The 24,471-nt window shown below is 36.4% G+C and overlaps 1 protein-coding gene across 1 annotated transcript in view; it reads left to right on the forward strand.

Moving 5' to 3' along the window:
• KCND2 (potassium voltage-gated channel subfamily D member 2) overlaps positions 1–24,471 on the forward strand; it is a 491,473-nt gene that overhangs the window by 135,446 nt on the left and 331,556 nt on the right. The window lies entirely within an intron of this gene.

A 24,471-nucleotide genomic window follows, 5' to 3' on the forward strand; every position in this document is an offset into this window, starting at 1 on the left:
TCCATCTGGTCCAAAAGTATCTTAAAAAGAAGGCTTCCCTAGGATTGTTCAATTTTCTCATAAACAATAAAGGGACTGATTTATAATAGCTTAATTGGATTATAGCTGAACTTTATAATTGAGTCACTGAGAAGTTACACATTTAAATCAAACAAACAAATGCAAAATAAATTCAGAGTTATTGCATTAATATAAGCTTCACACAGGTTCCTGTCTTGAAAATTCAGAATGGTTGTCTTGTGATTGGGTTATTCTCAATCTTACTCTTAAGAGTCTCAGTTCTGTTCGTGTATTGTAAAGGTCTTGTGCCATTTCCTTTTCATATGTATTGCAGAGAGCTTAAGAATATCACTACACTTTATGAAACTGGCAATTAGTCTGTTTCCAAGACTTTACTTTTGTATTTGGACTCAAATTCATTATTTCCACCTTTCTTACTCCTTTAAAAAATTACATATAGTATTTGTATTACATCAGTCCTCCTGTTCCTCCATATCTTTTCCTTTTCTGTTTCTGCTTTTTTCCTTTCAGCCTGAAAGATAATTGTCTGGCTGACTTTCCTCTAACCCTGAGCTTCCCACCCTGTGTGGTCATCAAGCCTTTTTGTATTGCTAGCTTTTAGTAAGGCTATACGTTCACTGAAGCTGTAGTGTTTGAAATATATTCCAGAATGCTTTCTCCACACAGTTTGGGAGCTGTTAATTTTCTCAGGAAATTTCATCAGTTTTGCTTTCTGGTAGAATGTTATTCTGGAACACCAGCCCAAACTCCTAGTGCTTCCATTTTAAGATTTTTTAGGCCACGCTAAAGCAGCAGCCCTTTAAAGTCTAGAGCTTCCAGGAAGCTTTGCCAGCACTCCCTTACTGGCAGATCACTTTACTCCAGATCACTTGTTCTTGTGTTCACATGTTAAACACAAATTCTCAGCTTTTAGTTAGTTTTGTTGAAATCTTAACTAATGAAAATGTGGCAGTTGCTTGCAGTAGAATTTTGATATTATATGTGTTAAGTAGATATTGTGACTACTAGCACCAGCATCCCAATACTGTAATTATGAAGAATGTTTATTTAAGAAGTAAGACATTTAAAAGAAGATTCAGTATTCATAACATTGATATCATTGATAGTGGCTAATTAATAGAAATCCACTAAGCAATCCATTGAAATTATAAGGTACTATTTTAGCATAATAAAACATTGAAGAATTAGTGAAGACTATGGTTAGATTATCTACAGCACCAAATATTAATATTTCATTTAGATAAATTATTTTTTAACTAAAATTATTTTTCAGCAGAATCATCAAATATTAACTAAACTGTAATTTCTTCTGGGTTAATTTGTTTACCTATGTCTACCTTTGTATATTATTAGAAAAAATGTGTGGTTAATTTTTCTAATTTTTGATATATAATATCAATATTTGTGTTCAAAATATATGTACATATGCATACATACTTATGTATACACATACATAAATCTAGAGAAAGAATAATCTCAAACTTTTCAGTATAACACATGTAAACAACCAGATTATATATTTTTTATTATAGCTTAGTAACAAATTAATCCCTTTTCATGCAAATTGTCCTTAAAATTCTAAAGCAGCATTGTACTACAGTTTATAAAAAAACACCAAAAAAAGATTTTGTAGTTGATTGGAAAAGAGAAATTTATGTTACTGCTTGTTAGTAGACACTTCCTATCTGCATATTTTAAATAAATGTTTCTTGTTAGCTGACTAACATTGGCTTACTAGGAATTTTTTTTTTCTATGGAAGGCCTAGATGAATCAATGTTTCCGAGATGCTTTTATGGCATTAGCATGTTTGGCACTGTTTTAGTCCTTAAACTAATTGATTATGTTTCAGATATTTCCTAAGACAATTTTCTTTTTTTTTTTCAGAACATGTACAGTAAGTTAATCTATTAAACTGAAGTTCATTTTTTTCCTCTTATGTTAAGTCTGATGATGAGGTTATAAGTCTCTAGTGCTAGAAAAAGAAAACAGAAAATACAAATAAAACCTTCTACTAATGGATAATTTCATCTCACTTTATCATTATTGATGCTTTTTTTATTTTGAGAATGGTATAAGTTTGCCATGCTTTAAAACAAACAGTGACAAAAAAGACACACTGTAATAGTTAATTTATACAGAGAGTGTAATTCCAAAGGCAGAAAATTTATGATACTCTATATTTGAAAGGAGTTTAAATGGATTATCCTACTTTTCACCTGGATCAAAAGCCATTTGAGATTGTTCCAAAAAATTTTCAGTCAACTGTCAAAAAATAATTACCAATTGTCCAATTACCATTACTCCCATTTGACTATTTTGTTATTATGAATCATTTAATTAACATTTATTGATTATACATATTTCAGTTTTCCTCTGCAATGCAATTCCTTCCATAATTGTTGGTGCATGTTTAACTGAATGGTCTTATGATAACGTAACTGAATGGTCTTATAGAACCTTGTATCACATTTTGATCTTATCTCTCATAAGCTTCTCTGCTACATTTCAGGCAGTCTCACAGCCATGCTCTGTACTTATCAAATATCATGACATCTCCGCAAATCACTAATTTAGCATTTTACTTTGTAGCACAACTTTGATTCTTGAAGTACCCTCCCCCATACGATCATTCTTTCATTTTGTTGTCACCACTTTTTCCTTGATTCCATTGTCATCGGCCTCTCTTCGTCCCTTAGTTTGATTGTTGAAGTATCCACATTTAATTATTTTTCCACTTCATCATGTCATCTTGTGCCTTCATACTACCATCATAGGCCTTTCCTGATTCATTAACTTCTCTCACCCTTCCCTTCTGCCTTCTTTTCCCTTCTTAACCAGCTTAGATTACATGGATCATTATGTCAATAAATACATGTCAATATCCCAATTTCCTTTGCCCCATTAGTTCTGGCCTTCCAATCAAGAAAATCATCAACCCCCAATGAAATCAACTACCTGTGTTTTCTGTCCTATGTCAGTGCAGCGTAGCTTAGCTAGTAACAATAACAATGTACATTAAACTACTACCACTATAACTACTTTATATTTGTTAGCTTTGACAGGACTATCAACATTGCCATGTAATCATACTATGTTTTGTCTCTCCTACCCTCTGAAAAGATTATTTCAAGCTTGCTCTATTCTCTACAAAACTCCAAGTCCCTGTTACTCCCTTCGTTCTGAAAATGACCTGGCCTGAACAAAAACAAAAACAACACCAAAAAAAAAGTTCTTGTAAAAGCTTTCAATTTTATATGGGAGACAAATGAAGTTACAGGGAGCTCTTCAAAGCAATTTTCTTAAAGTGTTGCTGTCATACCCCCGCCTGCATCTGCACTATCCACTCCTTATCCCAGAGTTATTAAATCCAATAAAAGTTTTTGGGTATTCTGCCTACTTTACCACAACTTCCTTCTTACAACACTGTTTTATTTTTTTCTATACCAAGGTAAATTTTTGTTCGGCTCCTACCTCTCTGCACCGATTTTAACAAGGCCTTTGCTTGCCCATTTTTCTCTACTTTTCTGTTGAGTGTTGGGATCTTCTAGGCTCAGTCCAGACTCTCCTTTCCTTTTCATTCTGTAGTCTTCTCCAGACCAACTAAATTGATGAATGGCATTAGGTCAAAACATGTCATTCATGCCAGTGACCCATGATTATATCTCCAGTCCAGTTCTCTCCTGACCTTCAGAGGAATATATTCTTTGTCTTCTAGATATTGTCACAGATGTTCAGAAGCACATCAAATTCAGTTAAGTTCAAAGCTACACAATACTACACCCCTACCTTCCTTGTGTGTTCCATTCTTAAAGAAAGGGACAGCCATCCATCCATTTACAAAATCAGAAACCGAGAAGTCATTCTGAACGTCATTGTTTCTTTTGCCCTTTATCCAATCCACTAGCAAGCCATATTGATATATTTTACCTCCAGAGATATCTGAGTAACTGTTTCTCCACATTTCTACCATTATGACACCCAAGTACAGCTGCCATCCATCTTCTCTTGCCAACATTGCTTCAATAGTATCAATAATGTTCTCTGTAACCTGCCCATATCTTCTCTTGGAGCTCTTTTTTTATACATATATAACAGCCAGAGAGAGTTTTGAAAAGCTAATATTATTACTAACCTGTTTATTTCTTAAAACCATTCTGCCCCACTTCATTCTCCAGCTACATTGGCCTTTAATCAGCTGTTTAATGTGCCAAACCTATATCTGCCTCAGAGCCTTTGCACATATTTTTGCCTCTACTTCAAGGGCACCCCTACTCACACACACATAGCTCCATTGCCACCACCCTTAGCTATCATTTTTACATAGCTCAAAAATCACTTCTTCATAGCAATCTCCCTTGACACTCCAGATGAGATTAGTCTCCTACAATTGACTTTCATAGTATTACATATATGTTTTTCATAAAAGCTGGTTTAACAAGTGTGTATTGATCCAATGATAAAGTTCCATGGCAAACAATCAGTTCAATTCAGTAAACATTTACTGAGTGCCTACTATATGCCTGACCCAGTGTGTTGCTCTCACAATCAGAGAAGACAGCCACATATTTTAAAATAAGGAAAATTATGCTTTAAAAGTACAACCCTCATTTCAACTGGCTGAATGTTTATCAAGTACTTATCATATGCAAGATACAAGGGAAAGAAATAAACCCTCTCTGGAGGGACTCATAGACTAGCAAAAAAAAAAAAACAAACAAAAAAACAGGTACATTAAAAATAATTATAATCAGTTATATATGATGCAGGTATTTAGAAAGCCTTGTTTTTCCTTTGAGGCAGAGTCTTGCTCTGTTGCCCAGGTTGGAGTGCAGTGGTGCAATCTCAGCTCACTGCACCCTCTGCCTCCAGGGCTCAAGCAGTTCTCCTGCCTCAGCCTCCCAGGTAGCTGGGACTACAGGCATGCACCACCATGCCCAGCTAATTTTTGTATTTTTAGTAGCGATGGGACTTCACCATGTTGGCCAGGCTGGTCTCAAACTCCTGACCTCAAGTGATCCACCTGCCTCAGTCTCCCAAAGTGCTGGGATTACAGGTGTGAGCCACTGCACCCAGCCTAGAAAGCTTACAGATCAGAAAAGCTCAGGTCAGTCCTGATAAATATTTTAAAATAAATACCTCTTAAATAGATAGGACGTCTCATTCCTAAATCTATGTTATCACAGAAAATATTGTGCCCCTCAGGCAAGAAAAAGTTTAGTCTGTGGAAATCAAATTTCAAAGAGACTTATACAGAATCATACATGTGCTTTTTCCTGCTTGTTAGAATAAATCTGAACTAATCATGCCCCATCCCCCTCATTTCTCCTAGCTTTTCATTTTTTCAGATGACTGAAAAGATTTATTGAGACCTTACGGCTGCTCACTGCCTAATAAAGTTCTCCCTCAGTCATCCTGCTAATTTGGTTGACTGGTCTATTTTTAAAAATTAGCAGTTTTCAGAAACAGCCTCCAGTATTGTGGCTGTGAAAAATCTGTTGAGAAGAAATAAAAGGCTAAAACAAAATTTAATACTGTAAGCAAGTATAAATTTTTTGGAATGATATACGATCCTGTTTTGTGGCAGTTTGGTCCCCGAGGCAGGAAAGAAAGCAATCTGATTTTCTGAAACATTCAAATTTCTCACCTAAGCTCAGCTAAGAATACATCATTATGGGAAGCAGAGTGGAAACGCACCATTTTATCCTTTAATTTACAGTGTCAGTGGGAACAGCACAACACAGAATCCAGAGTTCAAAGAGAGAAAAAGATCTGGCTTATGGTGGATATAAACTTAATTTCTTTGAACCGGGAGTCCAGGCCCTGCTGTGTAGATTTAACAATGGGCATTCTAGACTTCTTTTAATGGCCCTTTATTTTAGAAATAGGATAAAATATTCATGTTAAAAAACCCACTAAATATCCACTTGGTAAAAGCCCGATTCAAGAAACATTTTTTGTTGGATAATCAAGTATTTTACTTGTTTTAAGATAGAACAACTTCTTTAGATTGTCCTTCATTTAATATAGAAGGTCAATTCTGCTTTCTACCTCAGTTGTGATATTAATCTCTCTATTTCATTCTAAATCCTATTAAGAGAGTAGAAGCTTAACTTTATCATATTAATGCCAAGATCTGGGCAAGCATTTATCTAGATATAAACAAGGATATACGCCTTTCAGAAGGTTATATCCTCATTGTGATAATGAAGAAAGGGGCTTATATGTTAACTACCGTGATTCCACAAGACAGAGTGTTTGGGAAGCCCCCTTTCACATTTTTCTAACCTGATAAGCAAGAAAACATAAGAAGAAATTATTTTGAAATACAAAAAAAACAAAAACAAAAACGAAAATGTGGCTCAAGTATAGGCTACTTTCAGCAACCCTAACTCTGCCTTGTACTGGACCTAAGAGGCATCTGCTGTTCCAATGGGTCTCAAACCAGGCGGTTTGTTAAGATCACCTTGGGCAGGGGTTGGTTTTTAGAAATACTCATTACTCAGATGACCCCAACACAGAGATACTGGTGAAATTTTCTGGGTGGGGACCCTGGCATGGGTGTTTTTTATTAGTTCCCAGGTGGTGTTTATATTCAGCCAGGCTTGAGAATCACTGGCATGTCTGACCCCAATTCACCAATCTATCAATTAAGCAAGGAGCAACGTTCAGGTTAAATAAACAGCTTAGAGTATCAGAGGCTCAACTCTGAGAATGCCATGTAGCCCTCATCCGTACCCCACTCCATGAGTGGCTGTACTCTTTTATTTACTGAATTGTTCCACCAAACAGATACATTGTTTTGGTATTTTAACTATTGCTGGAACAAAGCATTAAGTTATTCAAGCAGGCGAGAAATTCAGTGGAAAAAAAATCATGTGTTAAATCACTTGCTTGGCTAAACTGACAGTTGGTTTCTGCTGAATATTGAGTCGGGAAACCCTTACCCAAATCCTCTGTTGATGAAATAATATATCACTGTACCACTGAATCTCTCTGTCTTTTAAAATATATATGTATAATTGAATATGAGCAAATCTCTGCATTTATATTTTCTTCCAAAAAAGTACTGTTCCTGTTGTCAAATTGGAACATATTGTACTTCCTATATATATATATCACCCACAAGTCATTTTTAAACCTGGATCACTGTCTATCCTGAAATAAAAGGTCTACTACTAGGAAGGGGCGGCTTTATCCTCCTCCATTCCTCAAAGCTTCAAATTCCCATCTGCTATGCATTGCTAAAGGGCCTGATGATGAATTTCCCATTGCTTTTGCATTTTTAAAAAAATTAAAAGAATTGGTCAAAGAAAAGAAAATCCTTTGTCTATGACTTATATGAAATCTAAGTATATTTAGAATATAGTCCAATCTCATTTGTACTGGCAATGTGTTACAAGTCTTTTTGTATACAAAGGAATCTCTTTGTAATCCATTTGACCAAGCAGCAGGATCCAATATGAGACCGCTCTTGGTGCTCCTCCAAATGGGTGCAAAACCACTAGAGCATTTTGATTCACAATGTGGGGAAGATGTTATATATGTAAAACACACATATATGTACACATGTGTATATATTTTACATGTACATGCGTGTATGTGTGTATATATGCATATATACATATTACACATGATATATATAGAAAATCTGGCAGGCTAGTAACCCAGTGTATCCTCTCCTGTGAGGACACAGAAAAAGATAAAAACCAAAAACACGATAAAAAGCTAATGGTCACAACCTGTAGTAAGAATCTAAAAATTCCACTAACAATCAGGCTTTTGGAACCAGATTAAGGAAACTAAAAATGGCTGGCCTAAATAAACTTCACTCCCACTGCCCCTCACTGCCTGACAAAAAATAGTAGGAAGATAATATTTTTTTCTTTCTTTTTTTTTCCCTCCCTTCATCTTACTAACTAGAGAATCAAGTTTATTCTACAAAAAAAAAAAAAAAAAAGAAAGAAAAAAAGAAAAAACCGAAGGGCTGTTCAGTTTTTCCATGATAGCTCTGAATTTCCTAGTTTCTAAACCTGTTTCTTTTTTTTTAAATGATGGTAAAAGTGAGGTACATTTGTGTTGTTATGAGTACTACATGTGATTAGTCTATGCAAGGCCTTTAGTTAGTGCTTAGCATAGAATATTTACTGTATAATTATTAACGATTAATATTGCACTGCAAGAAGCATACTTTCATAAGCAGACGTTTTACTAATTTTTACATCTACTCAGAGATTAAAAATTACAGAAAACTGAGAGAAGCCACAAATTTATAAAGAAAAGACCCACTACCAGTGGTTCAATAGAACAGGCTCAATAGAGCAGTGCCTGGCAGGGTGGAGGTGCTCAACAATTATTTGCAGAATTAATGATAATAGGTCTTGATAGAGAGGGAAAGAAAAACGAAAGAGCTTGGTGATGGTGCGTGTTGAAAGAGCAGTTTTCTGGGTACTATAGAAGTTTAGCTTGCTGGAGACAATCATGCCTCAGTACAGCAGAGAGGTACTGGGTGCTTACTTGTCAAGTACAGTTTCAGAAGGGTGCATATCCATCAAGGGTGAGGAGTAGGGGGAAGGGGTGTCTATGAAAGGAATCTGCTCAACCTGCAAATAGAGAGTAAAATCCGTCATTTGTCTCTTGATGACTATGGAGGCTGGATAAATTTTCATTATTGGAGTATAGGTAAGAGGGAAAAAAATTAATTCAAACTTTTTAAGAAATTATAAAGACCAAGGGAAGAGAACATCATTTTGAAGATGATTGCTGGCAAAATCATACCTCTGAAAAGTATTACCGTCAGAATCACGCATTAGTAATCATTTGACATACATAAAATCATGAGCTCTATGTGACATCGGCAGAGATTTGCAAGAGAACAAATTGAACTGTGGAGTGATATTGCTGTAATAATAACAATATATGTAACAGTTACAGTGAGAAGTATGATTATTAATAATGTGGCAAGTATTTGTATTTGATCCTATCAAAAATAAAATGCATCAATAATGGTAATGATTATGTCACTGAAATACAGTTAAAATTATGAAATTATCTTGCAATTGTTATATTTCCTAATCATAGCATATGCAAGTCAAGTGCCTGCCACTTCTGTTAATGTCAGATATGACTGAGGGGTGATGCTCAACTATCAATAACAGCAACAATGTCAGCTGTCCTTTCTATGTGTATTGAGCATGTTAGCACTAATGTCATGGCAGTTCTAAATGTAGATAACTACCTCTTCTCTAGAGATGATGAAACTGTGGCTCTGAAAGGTCAGGCAATTTACCTAGAGATAATGATGCAGGAAAAAGCTGTGTCTGTGGCCAGGACACTTCTGCATTTTCACTGAAGTGACCTGCACACGCACAACACTCTCTGAAACTCAGGTTTCTATTTTGCATAATGGAAACATGAACACATTCATTGCAGTGCTATTTTGAAGACAGAATGAGAAAGGCAGTGTGAAAGTGTTTTTAAACATTTCCATGCTGTTGGATCACACTCTCTGTGATGACACCTAAGCATCTGCATTTCCCAAAGATTCATAGGTGATTGTTAATTTTCAGCCACCATTCGGAAATGCCTTTTGAAGAGAATCTGGCATGAACCACTCAGTCTCACATACTCCCAGAGTTTGATTTATATAGTATTCTCATTTTTAGTTATGGCAATACAAATACTAGTCATCATTTCAGGCTGTTCTCTCAAACTTTGAATCGCTAGGCTAATTACAGGCTACATAGCAAAATAAGGCCCCTCCATCCACAATCCTGGCATGAATTAGCAATGTTGGCCCACTTGCTCCCTGCAAGAAAAGTGTTAGGAGCTGGTGGACTAGTGGCCACTTTTCAGGGAGCTGGGCAGTTGGAGATCCCATACCAGAAGGATGGCAGCTGGGAAATTCAATATAGACCCAGCAGGATGGAAGAAGGGCAGAAGGTTGTTCAGTACCTCTTCCTTACAAAAGCTTTAGGAAAATCATTAAGTTTATGAAATGCTAAATGTGAAAAAAGGAGTGAAGGGGTGGATCCTCTCATCTGGGCCTGACATATGTAGCAGGGTTGAAATTGTTAATTTCTAATGCAGATATGCCAAAATCTGTACCCGCTTTCTGTAAGTTGTCTAAGTATCCTCATGAGTCTTACCATTCTGGCTGGTAGAAAAGAACATAAAGTTCTCAAGCTTCTTTTAAAATTTAAAACTTTTTGTTGTTTTTCTTGAAAACGTTTCCAAAGAATCTCAAGAAACTCTGTGATGAATTAAAATTCCAAATCCAACTTTGAGCTGTTTTTTCCTTTTCTTCTTCCTTCTTCAGCACGGTTATCCTCATGAGATTGGCGAAGGCCTCGTCTTCCTGGCCTGTCATCTGGGTTTGCGCTGTTTCCACCCTCAAGTGGAATGGTGGTTCTCATCTTTTCTGTGGGCATCTGGCATTGGTGGCTACTGAGGCTTTTTTATCCCACTTGTTTGTATATATTCTGTATTAGCAGCTCCAATTGCTGAAACTATCCACTGGGAGAACCATAGTATCCCCATCCTTTCCATCCTGTTTTCTGGACTCTACCTCTTCTTTCACAGATGCTGTAAAACAGGCTCAGAACCTTCTTCCGTCTGCCCTCCACCTTGCTCCGCTTTCTCTGGGCTTTCTCACCCACAGCCGAGGCAGTGTGGTTATTCCGCTGTCTGTGAAGGTAGCTCCAAGGGCAGCCATCTGGCTCTCAACACAGCTATTTTTCTTGTACCCATTAAAACACTGCAAGATTGGAAATTTCTTCTACTCCAGGAGTCAAGATAGAATATCAGAGTAAAGTCATCTTACTGTCATTTTTCGTCTGCTTAGGATGTTCCTTGTTTACAGGGAGCACACTTCAAGGCAGTTTGTCCCAGGTCTCATTCTGCATTGAGACCCCCTTCAGACATTTCTGAACTGCTGCTGTATAGTGTCACTGCCTGCTGAATATGGGACTTCTTTCAGCAACTCATGATCAACATATATTGCACCTTGATATGAAAGAAGCAAATTGCCTACAACAGGGCTTTCCCAGACTTATTTGTTCAGTTTTCACTACCTTATAGTTTTGATCCCAAATGGAGGGCTTGGTGTCTGACCTCTGGCTTCACTCTTCTCTGTTCCAGCCACCTTTCCTAAACCAGAAGGGCATTGATATACTTCACCTTCCTGTATTATGAAATTTCCCTGATTAGTCTCATTGCCTTCTCCAAATGTATCTTTCACCCTTCTTTTAACTTGGGATCATAACACTGGAAGGTTTGAAGGTGAATACGATTTATTCATCAGTTCAATGCTATCTAAAAGATTTTCCTTTTACATTAGATTTCATGCAAGAATTTAGGAGAGGCAGTTCTTTGGAGGTGTCAGAAATTAATTGTCACTCCACATCTTCCGCTATCTCCCAAAGTAAGAACATGCTGCCCTCTTAAAGTCAAGCCTCATAGTTTATAGCTAAATAAATGAGTGCTTGGACATTGTTGTTTTCTCCCATAAAGCTGTGTACCGTGTCTCTGAATGGTCTGAATATAAGAATCTACCCCATTTAAAATGGGACACAGTTGAAACTGGACTAACTGGTCTTCTTTTACCTTCCTTGACAGGCAGGAAGTATTTCTGTCTCTGGAAGAAACCATTACAGTCATACTGCATTACTGGCTCTTGTAGCAGAATGATACATTTTATTGCCTTGTTTACTAACCCTTCTTGTTCTGGTAACACTGCTGGCATTTTAAAATTTGGCTTTCTATCAAAGCCAAACTGCTTCTTTTAGTGGTTTTCTTTATTTTCTATCAGAGCATTTTAACCCCACTTGAACAAAACCAGATATAAAACTTTTGAATAGAGAAATCCTCACAACCTTTATAAGACAAATGTGCTTTGTTTCTCATTAGGTTTAGCTATAAGGTACTGTCTCTAGTTCTTCTAAAGGGATAAAAACATAAAATTGGTAGATTATCCTATAGGCCACTCAGAAAACGGCTAATTACTTTGTAATTTTCTCTAAATCCTGGCTATCACAGTGACATTGACAAATTATTTTCAGTTTTGTTGAGATTGATGACAAATTTGATGTTTGTTCTAATATAAACTTGAATATAAGGGAGTGATAGGTTAGTGGTTAAGAAGTGGGTTTTGACATCAGATCATTGGCATTCAAGTCTCAACACTACCACTGTTGGGTCTGTGATCTTGGGCACACTAATAATGTCTGTAGTAAGATTACCATCTACAAAATGTAGATAATATTTACCACTTGATAGAATTGAACTAAAACAACATGAGATAAAGTATGTATAGAATCTGGTTCAGCATAAGATCTCTATGGAAAGAGTGAATATGTTATCTAATGGGTTATCAGATACAATTTGCAACAACTAATTAAGATGGTAATATCAGCATTACTATGTAAACCAATCACCACAAATTAAAGTGGTAGGATATTTTGGTCACATTCACTTCTGTTAATGGTCATAAACCTAGTTCTAGAAGCCAAGAACAGATTTTGTAGGAAAAAAGACGTATTTGATATGGAGCTGTAGAGTTTCTTGAAGTGTCTCTTGAATTGTATTCCCTGATTAATAAACAGTGCCTTCCTACACATGGATTTGATTTCATCTTCTACTTCATACTCAGAGTCCACTAATCCCCTGTAAGACATTTGAACCTAGCTACTAGAAAAAATAATAGGAAGCGTAAAAACTAATGAAGTTACAAATAAATTAACAGCTTACTTGACAATAAATGTGAAGTCAAGTTTAATCTACCTCTTAATCTAAGGAAAATTAGTAAGAGACATTTTTGTCTGCACAGCTTTGACATTGAGCTATATTTGTGCTTTCATGCAACGCAGATTTTGCTAGTTTATTTCCACAGTTAATATCTGCCTCTACCATAGATTTGGCCTGAAAAAATATTTCCAGGAAAAGTTTACTAAAAAGGGTAACAAATGGATTTCATTTTGTAGTGAAACTTCAGAATCATTTCTCTCTTCCTGTTTTTTCAAAGGGATACATGCATAATTCGTTTACTTTGTACTGCATATTTTTATATTCTTTTTCCTCTCCTTATGCTCTTTACTGCTATGTTTATATTTATATAACAGGTGCAAACTGAGCATATAATGGAATGAAAAATGCAGTAATTTGGCTCACCCCTTCCATCTAGGTTACTAGAAATGCAGCTTGCCAACTCACTTCCAAAGTACAGAATATTTTGCCACCTAGGAAAGACATATTGGAATGAATATACAAAATATAACATGCACATGCACATGCAAACACTTACGTAGCCAAGGCCACAGATACGCGATGCTTGCCTGCGACAATATTTCTGAACAGCCATTTAATCAACAACTATATTTGAGGAATTAATATGTTCAGAAATGTGACATACGGTGATCATACACTTGTAATAAACACAGGAATTCTGCCTTCGTGGTGATTCCAGTGCCAATATCACCCATTTCATTTCCAGCTACTGTTACTGAGTACTTCAGCTACTATTTTACTGTAGACATTTTCCAAGCCGAAGGTCTCTCGCAGGGTTTTCTCTGTAACTCAGTTCTACTGGAATTCTCCCATTGCCTCTTAGCACAGCAACACTGTACTGTAAGCATGCTACGAAGACCTGTTCTCTGGTTGTAGACTGCACCATTCACTGAAGTGGCATTACTCTCTTCATGAATGTGCTAGACCTGGCCCAGCTGCCATGCTAGAGCACGTTTTCCCCTGGCTTGTGGGGGATAAGCAAACTGACCTTCTCAATCATTTTGACTGCTACACCTTTCTTTTGTTGTCGTTGTTGTTTTAATTTCCTCTTACATTTCTGGATTCTTCTACTTTCCTCTTTCCCCTATATTATTTTCCCATTTCTATCTTAAGGAATATTATAAAACTAGCACCTGTTAAGTTCCCTCTTTATATCACAATTATCCTAGGTGTATCAATAATTAATTGTATTTTTAAAAATGAATAAGAAAATATCTTCTAGGTCTGAAATTGGAAGATCACATAATTAAATTTGTATGTAGTTATAATGCTTCACTAAATGGAAAGAAGAAACAAAATAAAAATTAAGCTGAATTCCTTAAACATATAATATATCCTTAAATTTAAAATATATTTTACAAACTTTGACCTCCCAAAGATATAAAAATCTGTCCAAACTTAATTTGTATAACATTCTCTTATGTCTCAAAGATAGGATTCCCATCTACTAGAGATCGAATGGAAGAAAAAAATAGGATTTCTTCATGTTCCAACAGATTTATATAACTTTGAAAAAATTTACATTTTTGTGTTTCCAAGATTTTGATGATCAATTTAATTTGGATTTGACTCTTAAAGTTTAACTGACAAAGCTAAATTAAAATGTTTTACCCACATTTCCACATTTTCTTCCTGCCACCTTAGAATGCACTACTCCCTTTGGAGACTGTTGTAAAAGCTGATGTATTTTTTTGTTTGTGTTTTTTTTTTTTTTTTTTGAGTTGGAGTCTCACTCTGTTGCCCAGGCTGGAGTGCAGTGGCACAATCGCAGCTCACTGCAAGCTCTGCCTCCCAGGTTCGTGCCATTCTCTTGCCTCAGCCTCCTGAGTAGCTGGGACTACACGCGCCCCCACCACGCCCGGCTAATCTTTTGAATTTTTAGTAGAGTAGATGGGACTACACGCGCCCCCACCACGCCCGGCTAATTTTTTGAATTTTTAGTAGAGATGGGGTTTCACTGTGTTAGCCAGGATGGTCTCGATCTCCTGACCTCGTGATCCGCCCTCTTCGGCCTCCTAAAGTGCTGAGATTACAGGCATGAGCCACCGCGCCCGGCCCAACGTACTTTTTATTGGCAAGTTTCCTTTGCATTTCTAGTATTACTCCTGGTGAGTGGAAAATTCTCTAAAGGAAACGTCTTCATTGTCAAATGCACCTGATGAATACAGAAAAATCCTAGACTGGTGTTTTAAGTTGGTCATGTTTTCTCAAGCTTTCTTTGATGTAGACAGTGGTTTCAGAGTAAATCCTCCAGTGTTTCTCGTTGTCTTCCTTACAGTTTGTTTCATGTTTGCTTTCCCTAAGCCAGTGCTATTTTACTGTTTTGATCATACGCCAGTATCTGTCAATATTTCATACAAACCTATAACACAAAAGGACACCAACTTCCTAGGATATAGCACGTAGTTTATATCTCTCACCCTTTCCTCACATCCCCTGCCATTGTTCAGTTACACCATTTGTAAGCAGACCCTTGACAGTTTGCCCCTGTGGACTGCACTGTACCATTCAAGTATCATTCAGCCAGTCAGTCAACTTGATGAATTTTAGCATGAACCTCGGAATAACAGTTTTTTAGTCTCTACATGAGAACATTCTTCAGACTATTAACATCTGCAGAGGGGAAGAATGGCCATAAAAGCTGGGCATATCAACATTTCAACCACTACTATTAACAGTGCCAAAGCTCTGGTATCAAGTACAATGAATTGTGAATAGACTATTAAAAGCTGACAGCAAATGAATAGCTGTGACTCTTATCTAAATTGACAAAGATGCCTATATCTCTCTCTCCTTTTCATCTTTGACATTTATGAAAAGTCTTTCAAGACTATACATTTTTGTAGTGATAGTATCCTTCTGTATGATCATAAAATTGTGACTTTCTATTTTGTATAACGATAGGGTACATATATAGAGTACATCTGGCAAACTCTAGCTGATACAATTGGTTTACATCTTATATGAAAGTTTGGGGAATAGGAAAAGGTATACATGTAAAAAAATTCCTATTAAATTATCAGAACTATAATTTTAATTTGAATATTACAATCACTTGAACATAAAGTACATTTACCATATTCCATTTGATGGAATAAATATAAGACATCTGCCAACTCATTCTTTAAAAATCGATGCTATAATTGTGATTCCAAAAAACCAAGTCAACACGTAACTACTTTAGTTGATCATTTGATGACTACTAATAATACTTACTCTTCTATTGCTTAAGATCTAACATGAGCCAAATGCAATGGAACAATCAATTCCAATGTGGTGTAATAAATGCTATAATGAAACAGGTGCGAATACTATGGAAACAGAGTTAGAAGATGACTAAGTGTTAACTAAGGTGAAACCACAGCATTAGGGACCAGAGTAGGAAGTAAGCATTAGGAGAAACAAGTGAAGAATGTTTCACTCAAAGAGACACCATGACTAGCAATCTGAAAGAAAGATCATATTTAAGAAACTGAATATTTGTTTGCTTTTCTAATAAAGTTGATGTAGGTGTGGCAAGTGGCAGATGGCAAAAGACTGAAGAATTAAATAGGGTCAGATTACAAAGCTTTAACTTATGATAAGTCACTTTGGACTTTATACTAAGGTCAATGCTAAAGAGTAAGTGAATCAGTGAACTTTGGCTCTAGGAGGAAGGCAAGACCAGCACAGTGCATAACATTTAGAGATTATTAAAGTAATCGAGTTCAGAGATGTTTTCTGAACAAATGAGCAGCAATGGTTATAGATTTTCAATCAAAAGAAAATTGAAATCAATTTAAAACTTAGTTTCTTTTAATTCTGGGCTATGACAAAATACATAAATACCCCTTAAATATGCCTTAAAGGTCCTTTATTTTTACCTCTCCAATTGTTGCTCTTTACTACTCCTGATTTTCCATCACAAAACCTCAAAATAAGGAATTGAGATGTTGCCAGGTCCTAAGGAAATAAGTGCATGGGGATAATTGTCAAGAAGTTGGGAAGAAGGGAGAGGCTCAGTCCTAGAGAGAAGAAAACTAGTTCAGTGTTGTAGCTTTTGAATGTTAGGTTTGTATAGAAGAGCCGAACTCACGGTGTGGTACACAGACCTCTAGGGGGTCCCTAGGACATTTCAGGGAGTCCACAATATCAAATCTACTTTTATAATATTACTAAGGTGTTATTTCTTTCCGAGAGGTTGACCTTTTTACTGATGGTGCAAAATCAGTGGTGGGTGAAGCTATTGGCAGTTAAGCAGTAATCAATTGTTGTAGTCATTGTATTCATCACTTACAATAAATAAATAAACAAAAAACAGTTCACTTAACAATGTCCTTGATAAAGAAGTAAATTACTAATTGTATTAAATCTCAACCCTTGAGTACCTGTCTTTTTAATCTTATGACCAAATGAAAGTTACACAAAAATAGCTTGTGCTGCATGCAGACAGTCTCCAGGAAGGAGGAAGAGGTGGAGGAGGAGTGGGGCAGGAAGAGGGGGTTGGAGAGGGGGGAAGGGGAAGAGGAAGAAGAAGAACACCTGTGTTATTGTCTCAGTCAGTTGTGAGTTGAACTCATCAGTTTTTCCATGGAGTGCCATTATTGTGTGAAAGAACTAGTGAATGACAAACTATGGTGATTTAGATTTGGGTATTTGACAGACATTTCAATACTGAATAAGGTGAACCTCTCACTTCACAGAAAACCACTGACAGTATTTGTTGCCAATGATAAAATTTAAATGTTCAAGTAAAAATCAGAAAGTTGGAAAATTAGTGTCTGCCACCATAAGCTTGACATCTAATAGAGACTTTCTTGATGAGATGGGAATGATGTTTTAAAAAGATATATTATTTTGATTTAGTATAATAAAATAAGTCAATATTTGGAAGATGCGCATAACATAGTAAACTAATATGTTCAAAATGATCTATGCATGATTATGCATGGATAAAAAATCCATTCAAAGAGAATGCTATACCAGCAGATTTTAATATTACACAGTTATGTGTTCTGTGTTATTGACTTAAAAGTTCTTTGTATTAGTTTCTTAGAGTCTCCATAAAAAATACAACAGCCTGGGAGGGTTAAACAGAAATTTAGTTTTTCACAGTTCCGAAGGCTAGAGATTTGAGATCAAGGTGCTAGCATGCTTGGTTTCTTCTTAGGCCCCTCTCCTTGGCTTGCAGATGGCTGCCTTCTCCCTGTGTCCTCACATGGCCTTTTCTCTGCGTGTGCCTCCCTGGTGTCTCTCCTTCTTCTTATAAGGACACCAGTTCTACTCTAGAGTGCAACTATTATGACCTCATTTAACTGTAATTCCCTTAGAAGCCCTATGTTCAAATATAGTCACGTTTAAGGATAAGACCTCACCACTTAAGGTCTCGAGTTTGAGACCAGCCTGGCCAACATGGTGAAACCCCATCTCTACTAAAAATACAAAAATTACCTGGTATGCACCTGTAATCCTAGCTACTCAGGAGGCTGAAGCAAGAGAATCACTTGAACCGACAGAGAAAGACCCTGTCTTAAAAAAAAAAAAAATCTGATTATAGATTTCATGTTGAAATCAACTTGTGAGAACCTAGCACTTGTTGAATTTTAGTGTAATATCAAAGAAGAATGCTTATAATTACCTGACAAATTATTGAAATTCAAATTCCTTTCCCAACTACATATTTTCATGGAGAGATGTTTTATTCACATACATTAACCAAAACAGCATATCATAGAAAAATTCAGTGCAGATATGAGTATACAGCTGTCTTCTGTAAGCCACACATTAAATTTGCAAAACTTTACAACCACACCACTATTCCACTATTCTTTTTCTTCAGAGATAGTGTTATTTATCACAAAGTGTTATGTTTATTTTAATTGGTAAAGGAATTTTTATTATTTTTAATGAATGAGTTAATAAATTTCTTTATGAATATCTAATGTGGCAAATATCAATAAATATATCACACATAACCTTAAGCTCTTTGGGTTCTCAATAATTTCTAAGTGTCCAAAGAGTTACTGAGACTAATATGTTTAACATCTGCAGCTTTAAAACATCAGCTTGGATTTTGACTGTCTGTGTTTAGAACTTGTGATCTTCCTGAAGATGATTCATCAATGTCAAAGCACAAGTAAGAAGAAATTAGTAACTGGTAAAGAAGCCTGAGGAATGCCTGTATTTAAAGCCAGAAAGAAGAGAATGAGCTGGCAAATAATGATTAGTAATACCTACCTTTTTAAAGTACTATACTAGGCTCTAGGTACACAGAAATGAGCAAAACAAATGCAGCCCATGCCTTAACGTAGCTTATGGTCCAGTGGAAAAAGAAAGGGAAAACACCTTTTCATGGACGACCAGAAAAAAACAATTTCAAGGAGGGAGTAGTGAGTACCAATTATTGCAGGTAATTCAATTAGATGAGGACAGAAACATGGTCTCTGTGACATCAGGGAGTTTAGTGAAGGTGGGCTTGCTGAAAGCAGTGAGTTAAGAATGCACATGACTTCTCCACACCTGCCTTTTCAGCATTCAGGAATGGATTATCTCGCAATTCTTGTGTCAGATGAGAGAGGAAAGTTGTCCAGAGCCATTGGAGAAAGGAAAGCTTCTTGATTACTTAGCCTCAGTATTATTTTTTGTTTCCCATACTCCTAAGATGCATATTAACCATGAATTAGCAGGACTTGTACTTTTACATTATCTAACCCTGCATTTGAATTATGTCTGTTGACAGACATCAAAAATATCCCACTTAACTGTCCCTTATGTACCTCTCCTCCCTTTCTTTTACTCTCCCTCTCTTTTCTCTATCTCTCACACACGCTCACATTTGCACACACACATCCACGCACATAATCTTCCATACTCTACTGTTTCTGTAACCTTGGATATGTGTAGTAGTAGGAGGGTTATCGCTTCATGCAACAGCATAAATCACTCTTGATGAGTTCTAATTCCTAAAACAAGTGGCTTCTGGATGAATCTGCATTTAACTTCATTAAATAAATGCTCATGTATCCTAGATATGTCTTCTGAATCAATCAGAACATGAATATTTTCACTGTGACAAACCTTCAAATATTTGAAGATTGTCATTACTTGTTCCTTGAGTATTTTGTCCCCCAATGTAAATATCACCATTTATTTCAAGCAATTCTCAAATGACAAGATTTTCATTACTATATCCATCCTGGTAACTCCCCTCAGGACATATTCTAGTGTACTAATATCTCCGTAAATATTGCCCCAGAATGGCACAGTGTGTTTTCAGGTGTGTTCACAGTAGTATATGTACATTGGGATTCTTGTGCTTCTTGACACAGACACTTCATTGCTTTTAATAACCTAAGAAAACATATCAGTGTACTGTATTTGTCTAGTATTGTGTGGATAATGCTTAGTTTTGGAGAGGCATGTGGTAAAACAGGATACTTATTCATACTTTTTATGTGTTTGCATGTATGTGAATACACACACACACACACACACACACACACACCCCCCTCATTTTCTGAATGTAACTTAAAAATAGCTTTTAAGAGAAATGAAAACAACTTTTTGCCAAGTGGCACTACTACTGATAATTATGGGTATAATTTGTTTTGGGTTTTTTGTTTGTTTATTTGTTTTTTTGAGAGGGAGTCTCACTCTGTCTCCCAGACTGGACTGCACTGGCACGATCTCGGCTCACTGCAACCTCCACCTCTATGGATATAATTTTTATCAAAGGGAAACTTCCCTGGGGTTGCCTTGCTTGGACACCCCTCTCTGTCCACTAGAGAATTATTCCTCTCATCTGCAGTCTCTTCCTTTTCAGTCTGTCTCCTGTCTTTCTTTCAGATCTGTCATTCTAGGTCCAAATCGACTCACTTCACTGCACCACTTCAAAACCCTTCACGGTTGCCCATCAATTTCAAGGCCAAATCTCAACTCCTCATCTGACTTCCATGGCCTTTTACACTCTGGCTCCTGCTGCTGTCTCCCTCCTTGCTTCAATCACACAGGATGTGTGGCTCTCCTACCTCTTGCTGTGACTTTTCAGACACACAGGAAGGAGATTTGGGGAGGTTGAAAAAGGTACAATAATCCATATCATCTGGAAGCTTTTTCAAATGGTACATGTCCTTCTCACTCTTCTCAGATATTTCATATTTCCCAGCAGGGTTGAAGAACCCTGTTGAGCATGACTGCAGCCCCCAGGCACTGTTAATACTGAGAGGGTGCCACGTCCCCTAGCTGTATGAAAATAGATAAAAGATGGAACAGTGCTGCTCTACCTGTATAAAATCCAAATCTTTCTTTAGAATTCTACTCAAATATTAAGGCTTCTCTGATGCCCTCTCTGTCTCCTATTATCAGGAGTTATGTAGCACATTGTGTTTGGTTAAACTATTTCAGATGACTGATCTGGCCGTTTTGGCCCACAAGAAACTCACTGTAATATGCTTCAATCTGCTGGTAGATCCATACACACACATCTCACTGCATGTTATCCTTTGTTTATAAGCCTGTCTTGATCTTAGACTGTTACCCCTTGGTGTAAAAAATACATCGCATCCCTGACAACCAGCACTATTGCCTGGCATGTAGTAAATGCTCTGTACGTATTGAATAAAATGATATTTTCTATTAAAAAAATTAAACCTAATATCCAATAATAGTAGAATAATGATACTTTGTAGCCATGAAAAGTATAAGTTGAGCATTAAAATCATGAACAGCTTGCTGTAGTACTTATAGTCTAACAACAAGTTTAAAATATACAAGAATGTTTATGCAAATAGACAAAACATGAAATATAAGAAGTTTTAGGGTGAGTGATGGGATTTTTTTTCTCATTTACAAGTATTTTTTAACTTATTATACATAGCAAGTATGTGTCATACTATTCGCTCACTACCAAGGGCATAGCATGTCTTAAATCTTTGTACATCCTTGCAGTTAGCACAATACATGTGTGTTACAGATGATCAATAATGATCTGTTGAATGAAAATTTTAAGTGCCCTAGTGTAATGTAAGGGAAATCATAGTCAGAAAATATTTTGTTAAGGGACCTCAATGAGCCAAATCCAAACTTGCTTTATTGAATTAAGAAGCACTGGTGAAAGAAGTAAAAATGGGTCCTATACCATTCACCTTCTTATTCCCAAACCCCACAACCTGTATACTAAGGGTGATTATGAGGCCAAACTTCCTAAGACAGTTTGACTAAAACACAAGAGGCATGTATAGGAGGAAAAATTTCAAGTTCTTGTTGATTTTGCTTTTTGACTTTTTTGTCCCCTTTGTGCTGTGGGTAAAATTATCAAAAGGATAAAAGCAGAGGTGCCTATGCCTAGTACTTCCATTTCTTTGAGTGCTGGCAATGTACAGTTTTCTTGGATACCTGGAGCAGCTTAAGAATCCACTCTTGACCCCTGTTTGTCAGCACTCTGTCTCCACTCCAGAATGAACAGAGGCTATGTTTCTAGAAAAGCCAACTTCTTCTTTGTTGCTATTTTCTTTCTCATGTCTTCTTCCTCCCTCTATACTAATTTTCTCCGCTGTGAGGCTCGCATGAATTAAATCGCAGTGAAACGTAGTGGCAACTACAGTGAAAGAAGAAATGGTTAAATCAAGAGCTCCTATTCTGGTTGGAGTTTATTACTTCCTTGTCTTTGGACAGTGGCCTCTTGTGGGGACACAACTGAGAGAGATCGTCATAGCTCATGGGTCCCAATGTGGTGCTTTGACCTAATTAGTTTATTTTCACTGCTGTGTAAAAAGATCCTAGAGGAAAAAAAAATAGACTTTTCCAGGTGTGAGCTATTACCCTAAAATAGCATTTCCCACCTGCACTAGTCTGTGATCATTGTCCATTAGTAGATGTCAGAGGACACATTTTCTTCTATCCAAGACTCACAGGATTGGAAGACTTGAAGAAAAAAAAAAGAATAATGGTATATTTTCATGGTAGGAAACTATTCCTATGTAATCTGTAGGAGGAAAATATAAAAAACCTATCTTGCACATTTTAAAACTAGCATATAGAATAACAAACAATAAATTTTATTTATTTATTTAGCGAGACAGAGTCTCATTCTGCCACCCGGGCTTGAGTGGAGTGCAGTGGCTTCATCTCTACTCATTGCAACCTCCACCTCCTGGGTTCAAGTGATTCTCATGCCTCAGCCTCCCGAGTAACTGGGATTGTAGGCGTGCACCACCATGCCTGGCTATTTTTTTTTTTTTTTAATTTTTAGTAGAGACAGGGTTTCACCAAGTTGGCCAGACTGGTCTTGAACTCCTGACCTCAAGTGATCCACTCACCTTGGCCTCCTAAAATGCTTGCATTACAGGTGTGAGCAACCGAGCCTGGCCATAAGCAATAAATTTTAGACAAGCTACCTCTATTCTTTCCAGTTTACATTATGTTTTAGAAAGCCATTTTTTTTAACATTTAAAAGTAACCAGGTACAGAATAAGAAAATCATCTCATTTTCTAAGGGGAACAGTATAAAGCAAACTGTAATGATGATTAAAACAAATGAATAACCCTATTACAAAATTAATTGTGCATTTGTACAATTCAGAATCAATCAAGACTTAGATTTTACATTAATAATAAGAAAAAAAATCAAAAGGGATCTGAACCACCAAACAGAACCGTAATATCTTCTGGCATGTCTAACCAGTGGATATATATATATATAGCCAGTCTCAATGAAGCTCATCTTCTCTGCCTTTTCTCACTCTCTCATTCCAATGGAGTATGTTTGTTTGTTTGAGTGTTTGGGCAATTGATGTGTTTTTCCAGTTCCCCTAGTAGAGCTGATTGCACTGTTAAGCCACTGTGCAGTATATTAAGGAGAATTAGATCCCAGAATTTAGAATTTGCAGCCATGTGGTACCTTTTCTAATCAGATGAAAATGTCAAGAAATTGGTCTAAGAGTAGAGTATGAGAGCCGAAATGCTGAATATTCTCAATTTCAATATAAATAAAGATTTGAGAATTATAGTGTTTGAAACTAAAGATACAAACAGTAACAAAAGGGAAGATTTTAAAGCTTTATTTTTGCATTTGAGGTTTATAAGCTATTATTGCTACTGTATATTTTAAAAATATATTCTTTCCAATAAAAATATTGGCCATCATTCTTGTTGCCAAGAATAAGAAGAATATTTAAAAAGTGAAGTATGACATGAAGTAAACAAATATTTTCATAATGGACTTTAATATGTACTCATCATTAAGAAATTAAAGATAATCTGTAAATAAAACAATGATGATATAATGGTTTAGAGGGTTAAGATTTAGGAAGTAGTAGAGAAAATAATTATCTGCGTTATGCAAATATAATCCTTAGAATGCAATATTTGATTAATAGGAGTTGTCCTATATGTCATTCATAAACTTGTAACAGAGAGAAACCTCTGCATAAGCTCAGGTGTTCAAGTATGCAAGAAACACAGTTTTCTGTATTTTTGCTCTTGCTAAACTTAATTTGTATTCTGGGCCCTGGTTTCATCAAGTGGCAGAAACTCAATCTCAGTCAGCCCTAACTGACTATCCTCCAGGACTCTGTCTACAAAATGCCAGGTGGGGGGGCCATCTGGCCCTCAGTGTCATCAGCCACCCCTGCTGGCACCCAGTGAGACTTCCTTATTCCAGTCTGCTCTGTGGTCACTGGTCCTTGTGGGTT

This window comes from Pongo pygmaeus, chromosome 6 (assembly GCF_028885625.2).
Source record: "Pongo pygmaeus isolate AG05252 chromosome 6, NHGRI_mPonPyg2-v2.0_pri, whole genome shotgun sequence".
NCBI lineage: Eukaryota > Metazoa > Chordata > Mammalia > Primates > Hominidae > Pongo > Pongo pygmaeus.